Below are 16,093 nucleotides of genomic sequence, written 5' to 3'. Positions count from 1 at the left end.
GTTTATTCCAGATTGTGTGTTATGATGTGTGTTATGTTACAGTCTATATTGGGGTTTTATGTGTACAGGTGTATGTAATCCGGATTGTGTTGTTATGATGTGTGGTTATGTTCCACATTCTATATTGGGGTTTTATGTGTACAGGTGTATGTAATCCGGATTGTGTGTTATGATGTGTGTTATGTTACATTCTATATTGGGGTTTTATCTGGACAGGTGTTATGTTCTATTTTGAGGTTTTATGTGTACAGGTGTATGTAATCCAGATTGTGTGTTATGTTACATTCTATATTGGGTTTTTATGTGTACAGGTGTATGTAATCTGGATTGTGTGTTATGATGTGTGCTATGTTACATTCTATATTGGGGTTTTATGTGTACAGGTTTATGTAATCCAGATTGTGTGTTATGATGTGTGTTATGTTACATTCTATATTGTGGTTTTATGTGTACAGGTGTATGTAATCTGGATTGTGTGTTATGATGTGTGCTATGTTACATTCTATATTGGGGTTTTATGTGTACAGGTGTATGTAATCTGGATTGTGTGTTATGATGTGTGTTATGTTACATTCTATATTGGGGTTTTATGTGTACAGGTGTATGTAATCCGGATTGTGTGCTATGTTACATTCTATATTGGGGTTTTATGTGTACAGGTGTATGTAATCTGGATTGTGTGTTATGTTACATTCTATATTGGTGTTTTATGTGTACAGGTGTATGTAATCTGGATTGTGTGTTATGTTACGTTCTATATTGGTGTTTTATGTGTACAGGTGTATGTAATCTGTTGTGTGTTATGTTACATTCTATATTGGTTTTATGTAATCCCGGATTGTGTGCTATATTGGTTTTTATGTTACATTCTATATTGGTGTTTTATGTGTACAGGTGTATGTAATCCAGATTGGTGTATGTTACATCTATATTGGGATGTGTGTGTAATCCGGATGTTACATTCTATATTGAGGTTTTATGTGTACAGGTGTATGTAATCGGGATTGTGTGTTATGTTACATTCTATATTGAGGTTTTATGTGTACAGGTGTATGTAATCTATATTGGGGTTTTATGTGTACAGATTATGTGTTATGTTATGTTACATTCTATATTGGGGTTTTATGTGTACAGGTGTATGTAATCCGGATTGTGTGTTATGATGTGTGTTATGTTACATTCTATATTGTGGTTTTATGTGTACAGGTGTATGTAATCTGGATTGTGTGTTATGATGTGTGCTATGTTACATTCTATATTGGGGTTTTATGTGTACAGGTTTATGTAATCCAGATTGTGTGTTATGATGTGTGTTATGTTACATTCTATATTGGGGTTTTATGTGTACAGGTTTAATCCGTAATCATTCAGATTTTATGTGTGTTATGATGTGTGTGTATGTTACATTCTATATTGGGGTTTTATGTGTACAGGTGTTATGTTATCCAGATTAATCCGGATTGTGTTATGTTACATTCTATATTGGGGTTTTATGTGTACAGGTGTATGTAATCTGGATTGTGTGTTATGATGTGTGCTATGTTACATTCTATATTGGGGTTTTATGTGTACAGGTTTATGTAATCCAGATTGTGTGTTATGATGTGTGTTATGTTACATTCTATATTGGGGTTTTATGTGTACAGGTTTATGTAATCCAGATTGTGTGTTATGTTACATTCTATATTGGGGTTTTATGTGTACAGGTGTATGTAATCTGGATTGTGTGTTATGATGTGTGCTATGTTACATTCTATATTGGGGTTTTATGTGTACAGGTTTATGTAATCCAGATTGTGTGTTAATATATTGGGGTTTTATGTGTACAGGTTTATGTAATCCATTGTGTGTGGATTGTGTGTTATGATGTGTGCTATGTTACATTCTATATTGGGGTTTTATGTGTACAGGTTTATGTAATCCAGATTGTGTGTTATGTTACATTCTATATTGGGGTTTTATGTGTACAGGTTTATGTAATCCAGATTGTGTGTTATGATACATTCTATATTGGGGACTTTTTAAACATGTATTTTTTTTCCATATTTACTAAGAAGTACCAGGTTACTGGTTTGCACCTATTACACACAGTAAAACAGGTTATGACACAGTAGGCAGGTCTGGTAGTCATTCATGTCCCAGTGAACATTCAACGCTGTCGGTGAGTTTGTGACTTAGAGAAACCATCACGTGTTGAGTGTACCCTGCCTCTTGAGTTCACATCTTTGCACACACACTCGCACTATTTTTTATTTTACTGTTATTTAACCAGGCAAGTCAGTTAAGAACAAATTCTTATTTTCAATGACGGCCTGGGAACAGTCTGTTCAGGGGCAGAACGACAGATTTGTACCTTGTCAGCTCGGGGATTTGAACTTGCAACCTTTCAGTTACTAGTCCAACGCTCTAACCACTAGGCTACCCTGCCGCCCCTAAAACACACACCTCATCTGGATTAGAGTACACACTGTAGCCCTTACCAAGATGGCTGCCAACGAGGTCCTTCAGTGAGCAGTGATGTTGCTATGAAAAGGCCCTATCTCTTCACCCACTATGATGTCATTAGGAAAAGGCCCATCTCTTCACCAACTCTCACGGAGCAGGGTCCCGGTTCACATTCATCGCTGTCGGTGGGTTTCAATACTTTGACTCACCCGATGATGAATGACAACTGTGGCCAAGCCTGACCTCATTTCCCCCTGATGAAACATCCTTCATGTCTGCTGTCTGGATCTATCTGTCTGTCTTCCTGTCTGAAGGGATTAGTTATTACCTGTTTAAAAATTGTGATTTTGTCAAAGAGGTGAGATTTACTTTTCAATAAACACCCTAAAATATATAACCTGAGAATTCTCATGTTGTATTTTATGAAATGTCATGATTTCACAGTATTCACACACAAAAAAGGCTGGGTAAGGACATCAATGCAACACCTGTTTTTTCATATGATGGTTACTCATAATTCATCCATGGAGTTTAAGTGAAGAGTCATTTTTACAGTACAGCCCGTAAAACAGATAGAGAAAAAGAGATAAGAAGTTGACATTAAAAGGGTAGATAAGTCTCCCTCAAATGAGATAAGAAGGAGAGAGGAGAAAGAGGGAGATTAGAGATGACAGAAAGAGGAGGAGCCATGCTTTTGCCTCCAGACAGCTCCAGTATATATACACCATATACACACTCACTCAAACACACAACACAAAAAACACACATTCACATACTCTACACATGCACATAAACACATAACATGCATAAGCATACTGATGCCACATAAACATACAGTACACACACACACACACACACACACACACACACACACACACACACACACACACACACACACACACACACACACGTTTACACTCACATGCTGCTGCTACTCTGTTCTTTTCCTTATTCGTATTATTATCTATCCTGATGCCTAGTCACTTTACCCTGCCTTCATGTACATATCTACGTCAAATACCTTGTTCCTCTGCACAGTGATATGGTACTGGTACTCCTTGAATATAGCTTCATTCTTTGTATTTTATTCCTCTTAATATTTTTAGAAAATTGGATTGATTGATTGTCTATTTGGCCTCCAGACAGCTCCAGTATGACTGTATGGCCTCCAGGCAGCTCCAATATGACTGTATGGCCTCCAGACAGCTCCAGTATGACTGCATGGCCTTCAGACAGCTCCAGTATGACTGCAAGTCCTCCAGACAGCTTCAGTATGACTGCATGGCCTCCAGACAGCTCCAGTATGACTGCATGGCCTCCAGACAGCTCCAGTATGACTGCATGGCCTCCAGACAGCTCCAGTATGACTGCAAGGCCTCCAGACAGCTCCAGTATGACTGCATGGCCTCCAGACAGCTCCAGTATAACTGCATGGCCTCCAGACAGCTCCAGTATGACTGTATGGCCTCCAGACAGCTCCAGTATGACTGCAAGGCCTCCAGACAGCTCCAGTATGACTGCATGGCCTCCAGACAGCTCCAGTATGACTGCATGGCCTCCAGACAGCTCCAGTATGACTGCATGGCCTCCAGACAGCTCCAATATGACTGTATGGCCTCCAGGCAGCTCCAGTATGACTGTATGGACTCCAGACAGCTCCAGTATGACTGCATTGTCTCCAGACAGCTCCAGTATGACTGCATGGCCTCCAGACAGCTCCAGTATGACTGCATGGCTTCCAGACAGATCCAGTACGACTGCATGGCCTCCAGGCAGCTCCAATATGACTGTATGGACTCCAGGCAGCTCCAATATGACTGTATGGCCTCCAGACAGCTCCAATATGACTGCATGGCCTCCAGGCAGCTCCAATATGACTGCATGGCCTCCAGGCAGCTCCAATATGACTGTATGGACTCCAGGCAGCTCCAGTATAACTGCATGGCCTCCAGACAGATCCAGTATGACTGCATGGCCTCCAGGCAGCTCCAGTATGACTATATGGACTCCAGGCAGCTCCAGTATAACTGCATGGCCTCCAGGCAACTCCAGTATGACATGCTGAGCACTTGTTGGCTGCTTTTCCTTCACTCTGCGGTCCAAATTATCCCAAACCATCTTGGGTTGAGGTTGGATGATTGTGGAGGCCAGGTCATCTGATGCAGCACTCTATCACTCTCCTTCTTGGTCAAATAGCCCTTACTCAGCCTGGAGGTGTGTTGGGTCATTGTCCTGTTGAGAAACAAATGATAGTCCCACTAATTGCATGCCAGATGGGATGGTGTATCGCTGCAGAATGCTGTGGTAGCCATGCTGGTTAAGTGTGCCATGAATTCAAAATAAATCAATCACTGACAGTGTCACCCCAAAGCACCCCACACCATCACACCTCCTCCATGCTTCACGGTGGGAACCACACATGCGGAGATCATCTGTTCTCCTATTCTGCATCTCTCAAAGACACGGAACCAAAAATCTCAAATTTGGACTCAACAGACCATAGGACAGATTTCCACCAGTCCAATGTCCATTGAACGTGTTACTTGGCCCAGGCAAGTCTCTTCTTATTGTTGGAGTCCTCTAGTAGTGTTTATTTTGCAGCAATTCGACCATGACAGCCTGATTTTGTTACGTGTTTGTTTGGTCTTTGTCCTCGTGCCTTTACATGGCACGCTGTAATAAAAAAACTATTACACATTCCTGCGCCCCGATCCTTCACACAACGTGACTCTTTTTGTCTTAAAGTAATGATTGACTTTCTTTTCTCTTTGCTTATTTGAGCTGTTCTTGCTACAATATGGACTTGGTCTTTTACCAAATTGGGCTATCTTCTGTATACCACCCCTACGTTGTGACAACTGATTGGGTCAAAGAATTAAGAAAGAAAGAAATTCGACAAAATAACTTATAACAAGGCACACCTGTCAATTGAAATGCATTCCAGGTGACTACCTCATGACGCTGGTTGAGCGACTGCCAGAGTGTGCAAATCAAAATCAAATCAAATCTTATTAGTCACATGCGCCTATACAACAGGTAGAAGACCTTACAGTGAAATGCTTACTTACGAGCCCCTAATCAACAATGCAGTTGTAAAAAATAATGCGGAAAAGAATAAGATATAAAAGGAACAAGTAAAGTAAACAATTAAAGAGCAGCAGTAAATTAACAATAGCAAGACTATATACAGGGGGGTACCAATACAGAGCCAATGAATAGACTGACGAGTTTCAGAAGAAAGATCTTTGTTTCTGGCCAATTTGAGCCTGTAATTAAATCCTTTGTTGCTCCAGATACTCAACTAGTCTAAAGAAGGCCAGTTATATTGCTTCTTTAATCAAAATAACAATTTTCAGCTGTGCTAACATAATTGCAAAAGGGTTTTCTAATGATCAATTAGCCTTTTAAAATGATAAACTTGGATTAGCTAACACAACGTGCCATTGGAACACAGGAGTGATGGTTGCTGATAATGGGCCTCTGTACGCCTATGTAGATATTCCATTAAAAATCTGCCGTTTCCAGCTACAATAGTAATTTACAACATTAGCAATGTCTACACTGTATTTCTGATCAATTTGATGTTGTTTTAATGGACAAAAAATGTGCTTTTCTTTAAAAAACAAGGACATTTCTAAGTGACCCCAAACTTCTGAACGGTAGTGTATATTGTACACAATAAATAAAATAAATTACGGGTCAACAGCTGAATATTGCTCCCAGTGTTGATCAAAGCTCAGAACGCTTATATTCTTGATCTGAGTTCTAATCGCGCCTGCCTCTTTGCGAACAAGTGGAGTAATGAACAGTGATTTGTTCGCTATGTTCACCTGCATACCCCGGATTTGCCTCCTGGATTTTCCTTTATAACAGCGCATTCACCACTCTTTCAAACGGCCAGCTCCACCCTCTCACAGCACAGGCCAAGGTCCTGAGACATAAAACAAACTACCCTAGCTCGCAGTCAGCTCAAGTAGGTGAATAGAGACACAGCGGATGTGAGATGCCTCAAAAGGCAATTTTTAAAAACATCTCCCGACGTACTACAGACATACAGACACTACAGAATAGGATGTCAAATGTAGTGCACTAGTACAGGTAAATGGCTGTCATCTCTGAGGCAGCACCTGTCAAAAGCTCTACCACAAAACCCTGAGCTGTGGTGGTAAGTGGTGGGGGTGACAGTACTTCAGGTCCCAGGGTAGGTTGATGTAACTGTGGTGATGTCACTTAAAATAGCTTAAAATAGCTGTAATAGACTTCCGGAGCCGACAGAGATGGCCTCCTCGCTTCGCATTCCTAGGAAACTATGCAGTTTTTTGTTTTTTTTACGTGTTATTTCTTACATTAGTACCCCAGGTCATCTTAGGTTTCATTACATACAGTCGAGAAGAACTACTGAATATAAGATCAGCGTCAACTCACCATCAGTACGACCAAGAATATGACTTTCGCGAAGCGATCCTGTGTTCTGCCTTTCAACGAAGACAACGGAATGGATCCCAGCCGGCGACCCAAAAACGACTTCGTAAAAGAGGGAAACGAGGAGGTCTTCTGGTCAGACTCCGGAGACGGGCACATCGTGCACCACTCCCTAGCATTCTTCTCGCCAATGTCCAGTCTCTTGACAACAAGGTTGATGAAATCCGAGCAAGGGTAGCGTTCCAGAGGACATCAGAGACTGTAACGTTCTTTGCTTCACGGAAACATGGCTCACTGGAGAGACGCTATCGGAGGCGGTGCAGCCAGCGGGTTTCTCCACGCATCGCGCCGACAGAAACAAACACCTTTCTGGTAAGAAGAGGGGCGGGAGCGTATGCCTTATGGCTAACGAGACGTGGTGTGATCACAGAAACATACAGGAACTCAAATCCTTCTGTTCACCTGATTTAGAATTCCTCACAATCAAATGTAGACCGCATTATCTACCAAGAGAATTCTCTTCGATTATAATCACAGCTGTATATATTCCCCCCCAAGCAGACACATCGATGGCTCTGAACGAAATTTATTTGACTCTTTGCAAACTGGAATCCATACATCCTGAGGCTGCATTCATTGTAGCTGGGGATTTTAACAAGGCTAATCTGAAAACAAGACTCCCTAAATTGTATCAGCATATCGATTGCGCTACCAGGGCTGGCAAAACCTTGGATCATTGTTATTCTAACTTCCGCGACGCATATAAGGCCCTGCCCCGCCCTCCTTTCGGAAAAGCTGACCACGACTCCATTTTGCTGATCCCTGCCTACAGACAGAAACTAAAACAAGAATCTCCCACGCTGAGGTCTGTTCAACGCTGGTCCGACCAAGATGATTCCTCACTCCAAGACTGCTTCCATCATGTGGACTGGGACATGTTTCGTATTGCGTCAGACAACAACATTGACGAATACGCTGATTCGGTGTGCGAGTTCATTAGAACGTGCGTTGAAGATGTCGTTCCCATAGCAACGATTAAAACATTCCCTAACCAGAAACCGTGGATTGATGGCAGCATTTGCGTGAAACTGAAAGCGCGAACCACTGCTTTTAATCAGGGCAAGGTGACCGGTAACATGACCGAATACAAACAGTGCAGCTATTCCCTCCGCAAGGCTATCAAACAAGCTAAGCGTCAGTACAGAGACAAAGTAGAATCTCAATTCAACGGCTCAGACACAAGAGGTATGTGGCAGGGTCTACAGTCAATCACGGACTACAAGAAGAAAACCAGCCCAGTCATGGACCAGGATGTCTTGCTCCCAGGCAGACTAAATAACTTTTTTGCCCGCTTTGAGGACAATACAGTGCCACTGACACGGCCTGCAACGAAAACATGCTGTCTCTCCTTCACTGCAGCCGAGGTGAGTAAAACATTTAAACATGTTAACCCTCGCAAGGCTGCAGGCCCAGACGGCATCCCCAGCCGTGCCCTCAGAGCATGCGCAGACCAGCTGGCTGGTGTGTTTACGGACATATTCAATCAATCCCTATACCAGTATGCTGTTCCCACATGCTTCAAGAGGGCCACCATTGTTACTGTTCCCACGAAAGCTAAGGTAACTGAGCTAAACGACTACCGCCCCGTAGCACTCACTTCCGTCATCATGAAGTGCTTTGTGAGACCAGTCAAGGACCATATCACCTCCACCCTACCTGACACCCTAGACCCACTCCAATTTGCTTACCGCCCAAATAGGTCCACAGACGTCGCAATCTCAACCACACTGCACACTGCCCGAACCCATCTGGACAAGAGAAATACCTATGTGAAAATGCTGTTCATCGACTACAGCTTGGCATTTAACACCATAGTACCCTCCAAGCTCGTCATCAAGCTCGAGACCCTGGGTCTCGACCCCGCCCTGTGCAACTGGGTACTGGACTTCCTGACGGGCCGCCCCCAGGTGGTGAGGGTAGGCAACAACATCTCCTCCCCCGCTGATCCTCAACACTGGGGCCCCACAAGGGTGCGTTCTGAGCCCTCTCCCTGTACTCCCTGTTCACCCACGACTGCGCGGCCACGCACGCCTCCAACTCAATCATCAAGTTTGCGGACGACACAACAGTGGTAGGCTTGATTACCAACAACGACGAGACGGCCTACAGGGGAGGAGGTGAGGGCCCTCGGAGTGTGGTGTCAGGACAATAACCTCACACTCAACGTCAACAAAACTAAGGAGATGATTTTGGACTTCAGGAAACAGCAGAGGGAACACCCCCTTATCCACATCGATGGAACAGTAGTGGAGAGGGTAGTAAGTTTTAACCTCTTGAAACTCCCCATCCCGGATCCGGGATTGTGACTAAGCCTCAGGCTCATTAGCATAACGCAACGTTAACGATTTCTGAAAATCGCAAATAAAATTAAAATAATGCGTTTGCTCTCAAGCTTAGCCTTTTCTTAACAACACTGTCATCTCAGATTTTCAAAATATGCTTTTGAACCATAGAAATTGACTAATTTGTGTAAGAGTATGCAAAGCTAGCATAGCATTTTGTGTATGTAGCACGCAACATTTTCACAAAAGCCAGATAACCAAATAAATAAAATCATTTACCTTTGAAGAGCTTCTGATGTTTTCAATGAGGAGACTCCCAGCCACATACCAGATGCGCAGTGTTTCCTGAAAGCGTCTGTGTGTAGGAGAAATCGTTCCGTTTTCTACATTGCGCCTGGCTACCGAAACGAACCGAAAATGCAGTCACCTACAACGTGAAACTTTTCCGGATTAACTACATAATATCGACCGAAACATGGCAAACGTTGTTTGGAATCAATCCTCAAGGTGTTTTTTCACATATCTCTTCATTGACATGCAGTTCGTGGAAGCTTGCTTCTCTCTCTGTGCCCCATGGAAAAATACTGGCAGGTGACTTTTGCGCACCAATTTCGGCGCAGGACACCGGGCGGACACGTGGTAAATGTGGTCTCTTATGGTCAATCTTCCAATGATCTGCCTACAAATACGTCACAATGCTGCAGACACCTTGGGGAAACGACAGAAAGGGCAGACTCATTCCTCTTGCGTTCACAGCCATATAAGGAGATCATGAAAGACAGAGCCTCAAAAATCCTTGTCATTTCCTGGATGCCAAGTCATCTTGGTTTTGCCTGAAGCTCACGTTAAAGGGCACGCACAGAGAAGATATTTGTATTTCTGGACACGTCAGCGTGTTTTCTTTCGAACAGTAGCAATTATATGCATAGTCGAGCATCTTTTTGTGACAAAATATCTTGTTTAAAACGGGAATGTTTTTCTTCCAAAAATGAAATAGCGCCACCATAGGTGTAAGAGGTTAAGTTCCTCGGCATACACAAACTGACAAACTGAATTGGTCCACTCACACAGACAGCATCGTGAAGAAGGCACAGCAGTGCCTCTTCTACCTCAGGAGGCTGAAGAAATTCGGCTTGTCACCAAAAGCACTCACAAACTTCTACAGATGCACAATCGAGAGCATCCTGGCGGGCTGTATCACCGCCTGGGTCGGCAACTGCTCCGCCCACAACCGTAAGGCTCTCCAGAGGGTAGTGAGGTCTGCACAACGCATCACCGGGGGCAAACTACCTGCCCTCCAGGACACCTAAACCACCCGATGTCACAGGAAGGCCATAAAGATCATCAAGGACAACACCCACCCAGCCACTGCCTGTTCACCCCACTATCATCCAGAAGGCGAGGTCAGTACAGGTGCATCAAAGCTGGGACCTAGAGACTAAAAAACAGCTTCTATCTCAAGGCCATCAGACTGTTAAACAGCAACCACTAACATTGAGTGGCTGCTGCCAACACACTGACTCAACTCCAGACACTTTAATAATGGGAACTGATGGGAAATGATGTAAAATATATCACTAGCCACTTTATTAAACAATGCTACCTAATATAATGTTTACATACCCTACATTATTCATCTCATATGTACACATATATACTGTACTCTATCATCTACTGCATCCTTAAGTAATACATGTATCACTAGCCACTTTAACTATGCCACTTTGTTTACATACACATCTCATATGTATATACTGTACTCGATACCATCTACTGTATCTTGCCTATGCTGCTCTGCACCATCACTCATTCATATCTTTATGTACATATTCTTTATCCCCTTACACTGTGTATAAGAAATTAGTTTTGGAATTGTTAGTTATATTACTTGTTGGTTATTCCTGCATTGTCAGAACTAGAAGCACAAGCATTTCGCTACACTCGCATTAACATCTGCTAACCATGTGTATGTGACAAATAAAATGTGATTTGATTTGATTTGCTTCGGTTACTACATAGAAGCCTCTCCAAGCCAATGAAATAACAGAGGCAAACAGCCCCACCAATCAGAGACACACTTGAGGGGGCTTCGGGTTCTATATGAGCTTCTCCTTCAAACCATAAGCAAAATAATGAGGGGTGGCGCCTGAGGAGGCTTCAGTGAATGAAGTAATATGGTCCAGGGCGTATCTCAATAGAATAGTCTGAAGTGGCTTCCTCGCCTTGTTCCCTCTCCTTAGTCTGAACTGATCTAAAAGGTGAAGACATCTGAAAACATTATGGTTTAAGCCCACACAACGGACCTTCTCCTTACAAGGTCAATGCATACAAAAGGAGAGAGAGCAACTTCGGACTATTGGCAAACACAGCATTTCCTGCAAAGCTGACTGCCTCCACACGCAGTCTAGTCCTCTTTGACCCCCCATGACTTATGACCCCTGTTCATTATCTGAAGCATCTTCTGCCACAGTGGCTCAGGAGCAATTAGTGGAGCTGCAGTGATTATACAAAACACTATAACTGACTTGGATTGGATCTGTACAGCCCTGAGAGAGAGAGAGAAATATTATGCCAAGGATTGGATTGAGAGAGCGAGCGAGACAGAGAGAGACAGAGAGAGAGAAATGTCATGCTAAGGATTGGATTGAGAGAAAGAGGCCCCAGACTCCACTGATAAGCAGACACGCTAGCTAATGTGAAAACAGCAGGTCTGTGCCTGTGTGTGTGTCTCTTTACAGTCCCTGCTGTTCAATAAGGTGTATTTTTATCTGGTTTTTAAATCTGATTCTACTGCTTGCATCAGTTACCTGATGTGGAATAGAGTTCCATGTAGTCATGGCTCTGTGTAGTACTGAGCGCCTCCCATAGTCTATTCTTGACTTGGGGATTGTGTAGAAACCGCTGGTGGCATGTCTTATGAGGTAAGCCTGGATGTCCGCACTGTGTGCTAGTAGTTTAAACAGATGCCCGTTTGCATTCAGCATGTCAACACTTCTTACAAAAACAAGTAGTGATGAAGTCAATCTCTCCTCCACTTCGAGCCATGAGAGACTTACATGCATGTTATTAATGTTAGCTCTCCGTATACATTTAAGAGCCAATGTTCCTTAGTCCTCTTTGTGGCACCTGACTACATGACTGGACAGTAGTCCAGGTGTGACAAAACTAGGGCCTGTAGGACCTGCCTTTTGACAATGTTGTTAAGAAGGCAGAGCAGCGCTTTATTATGGACAGACTTCTCTCCATCTTAGCTACTCTTGCATTAACATGTTTTGACCATTACAGTTTACAATCCAGGGTTACTCCAAGCAGTTGTAACCTCAACCTGCTCAATTTCCACATTATTCATTACAAGATTGAGGTTAGTTGAGGTTTAGGGTTTAATTAATTATTTGACCCAAACACAATGCTTTTAGATTTTGAAATATTTAGGACTAACTTATTTCTTGCCAACCATTCTGAAACTGACTGCAGATCTTTGTTAAGTGTTGAAGTAATTTCACTTGATCTAGTAGCTGACGTGTGAAGTGTTGAGTCATCCACATACACAGACACACTGCCATGTCATTAGTAAAGATTAAAAAATGTAAGGGACCTACACAGCTGCCCTGGGGAATTCCTGATTCTACCTAGATTATGCTGGAGAGGCTTCCATTAAAGAACACCCTCTGTGTTCTGTTAGACAGGTAACTCTTTATCAACCATATACTGTAGCAGACTGATCGATAATGTCAAAGGCCACACTGAATACTAACAAACATTATCATCAATTTCTCTCCGCTAATCATCAGTCATTTGTGTAAGTGCCGTGCATGTTGAATGTCCTTCCCCTTCTCAACCAACATCATGGCGGTGGCCCGTTCCTGTAGGTTCATGCTCTACAACATCCGCAGAGTACGACCCTGCCTCACACAGGAAGCGGCGCAGGTCCTAATCCAGGCACTTGTCATCTCCCGTCTGGATTACTGCAACTCGCTGTTGGCTGGGCTCCCTGCCTGTGCCATTAAACCCCTACAACTCATCCAGAACGCCGCAGCCCGTCTGGTGTTCAACCTTCCCAAGTTCTCTCACGTCACCCCGCTCCTCCGCTCTCTCCACTGGCTTCCAGTTGAAGCACGCATCCGCTACAAGACCATGGTGCTTGCCTACGGAGCTGTGAGGGGAACGGCACCGCAGTACCTCCAGGCTCTGATCAGGCCCTACACCCAAGCAAGGGCATTGCGTTCATCCACCTCTGGCCTGCTCGCCTCCCTACCATTGAGGAAGTACAGTTCCCGCTCAGCCCAGTCAAAACTGTTCGCTGCTCTGGCCCCCCAATGGTGGAACAAACTCCCTCACGACGCCAGGACAGCGGAGTCAATCACCACCTTCCGGAGACACCTGAAACCCCACCTCTTCAAGGAATACCTAGGATAAGATAAGTAATCCTTCTCACCACCCCCCCTTAATGATTTAGATGCACTATTGTAAAGTGGCTGTTCCACTGGATGTCAGAAGGTGAATTCACCAATTTGTAAGTCGCTCTGGATAAGAGCGTCTGCTAAATGACTTAAATGTAAATGTAAATGTATAAGCGTGCTGAAAGTCTGTTGTCAATTTGTTTACTGTAAAATAGCATTGCATTTGGTCAAACAGTTTTTTCACAAAGTTTACTAAGGGTTGGTAACAGGCTGATTGGCCTGCTATTTGAGCCAGTAAAGGGGACTTTACTATTCATGGATAGCGGAATGACTTTTGTTTCCCTTTAGGCCTGACGGCATACGCTTTCTTGTAGGCTTAGATTGAAGATATGGCAAATAGAAGTGGCAGTATCGTCCGCAATTATCCTCAGTAATTTTCCATCCAAGTTGTCAGACCCAGGTGGCTTTTCATTGTTGATGGACAACTACATTTGTTTTACCTCTTCCACACTCACTTTGTGAGTGAATTAAAATTACAATGCTTGTCTTCCATAATTTGCTCAGTTATACTTGGATGTGTAGCGTCGGCATCTGATTCTATGAATGATGGAGCTGAGTTTGCCTTTTTGGCAAAAATTGAATTTAAGGTGCTCCAAAGCTTTATCATTATGGTTAGTGACAGAGACAGGGACTGGCTGGTTGAAAGCTGCTTTTTCATTAGCTTTAAGGCGTGGGTCTGTGGAGTCTAGGGCCTCTCTCTTTTCCCCTCTCTCTCTCTTCCTTTTCTCTCTCCCATGCACACTACTCCTGTCCCTCTGCAGTCAGTTGGGTGTAAATCACAGTGAACACATTCTCATAAACCAGCGATATGAGGCCACACCTCACCCTACTCCTCTACACCAACCCACAGCCTTCCTTCCTCTCTTTCTCTAATAACGCCTTCAATCTCTCTACCATCTCCTTTCTCTCTCTCTCTCTCTCTCTCTCGTTCTCTCACAACTCCTCATATCCTCTTCACCGTATGCTGTCTCAGTCTTGTTACACTTTTTCCACGCCTCACTCTCACATCTCCCTCACTCACAGCCTATGTCACTCTTCTGCCTCACTTCATCCCTTCCACACAACTCTCTCTGTCCTTCTCACCCGCTCCCACTCTATCTCTCTGTCTCCCCCATACCTATGTCTCTTCTGCTCCCTCCCCATTCTCCCTATCGCTCTCTGCCTCTCTCTCTCTCCCTGTCTGTCTCTCTCTTTCTCACTCCAACCAGCCTTCCCTTCCTTCCTCACTCTCTCTTTCCTGCAGTTTTATGATCTTCAGCTGGGAGGTCAGTCACAGTACCAAGAGCACAAGGAGAGGGCAAACACGTCAAAGCCAGGATCAGCTGCTTTGGCTACTTCCAGATTTCCTAGTCTTTTATAGGCGTCCTTTGTTAATACAATAATAACGGAATGCTTGAGAATTCTGTAAATATGTGTGCATGTTGAGCATTGCATGACTGGTAGTGGTATCATGTAACTGTGTTTTTTTAAATAAATGTAGGCCTACAGTATGTGTGTGCTCTCCACTAAGAGCAGGAGAGGACAACCCCACAGTTAACATCCATGTAAACACTCCTAAACAACACACACCATCAAAGCTGCCACCATCTCCCCTAAGCTGAAACACAAGCCATTCATAGCCGACTGAGATGATGATTGACGGCCTGGGACTATACCTGTTGTTCCAGTGATCTGTCAGGACCCGGTTACGAACCCGGGTCTCCGGAGTGAGAAACAGTCACTTAACCAACTGAGCCACGAATAGTCAGCAGAACCCAGAAGATAAGTTCTCTCACGTCACCCCGCTCCTCCGCTCTCTCCACTGGCTTCCAGTTGAAGCTCGCATCCGCTACAAGACCATGGTGCTTGCCTACGGAGCTGTGAGGGGAACGGCACCGCAGTACCTCCAGGCTCTGATCAGGCCCTACACCCAAACAAGGGCACTGCGTTCATCCACCTCTGGCCTGCTCGCCTCCCTACCACTGAGGAAGTACAGTTCCCGCTCAGCCCAGTCAAAACTGTTCGCTGCTCTGGCCCCCCAATGGTGGAACAAACTCCCTCACGACGCCAGGACAGCGGAGTCAATCACCACCTTCCGGAGACACCTGAAACCCCACCTCTTTAAGGAATACCTAGGATAGGATAAAGTAATCCTTCTCACCCCCCCCTTAAATGATTTAGATGCACTATTGTAAAGTGGCTGTTCCACTGGATGTCATAAGGTGAATTCACCAATTTGTAAGTCGCTCTGGATAAGAGCGTCTGCCAAATGACTTAAATGTAAATGTAAATGAGGCAGACACAGCAGTACTTGAGACGGTGTATTTAATAAAGTAAAAAGTGAAGTCCTTCAGGAAAACATGTAACTCCACAACCTCAAAAGGAATTCCACAAGAACAAGGTAATCCACAAGGTAATCCTCCAAGACAAAAAGGTAAATCCACA

The sequence above is a fragment of the Oncorhynchus masou genome, chromosome 15 (assembly GCF_036934945.1).
Source record: "Oncorhynchus masou masou isolate Uvic2021 chromosome 15, UVic_Omas_1.1, whole genome shotgun sequence".
Lineage (NCBI taxonomy): Eukaryota > Metazoa > Chordata > Actinopteri > Salmoniformes > Salmonidae > Oncorhynchus > Oncorhynchus masou.
This window is presented reverse-complemented; position numbering follows the sequence as displayed.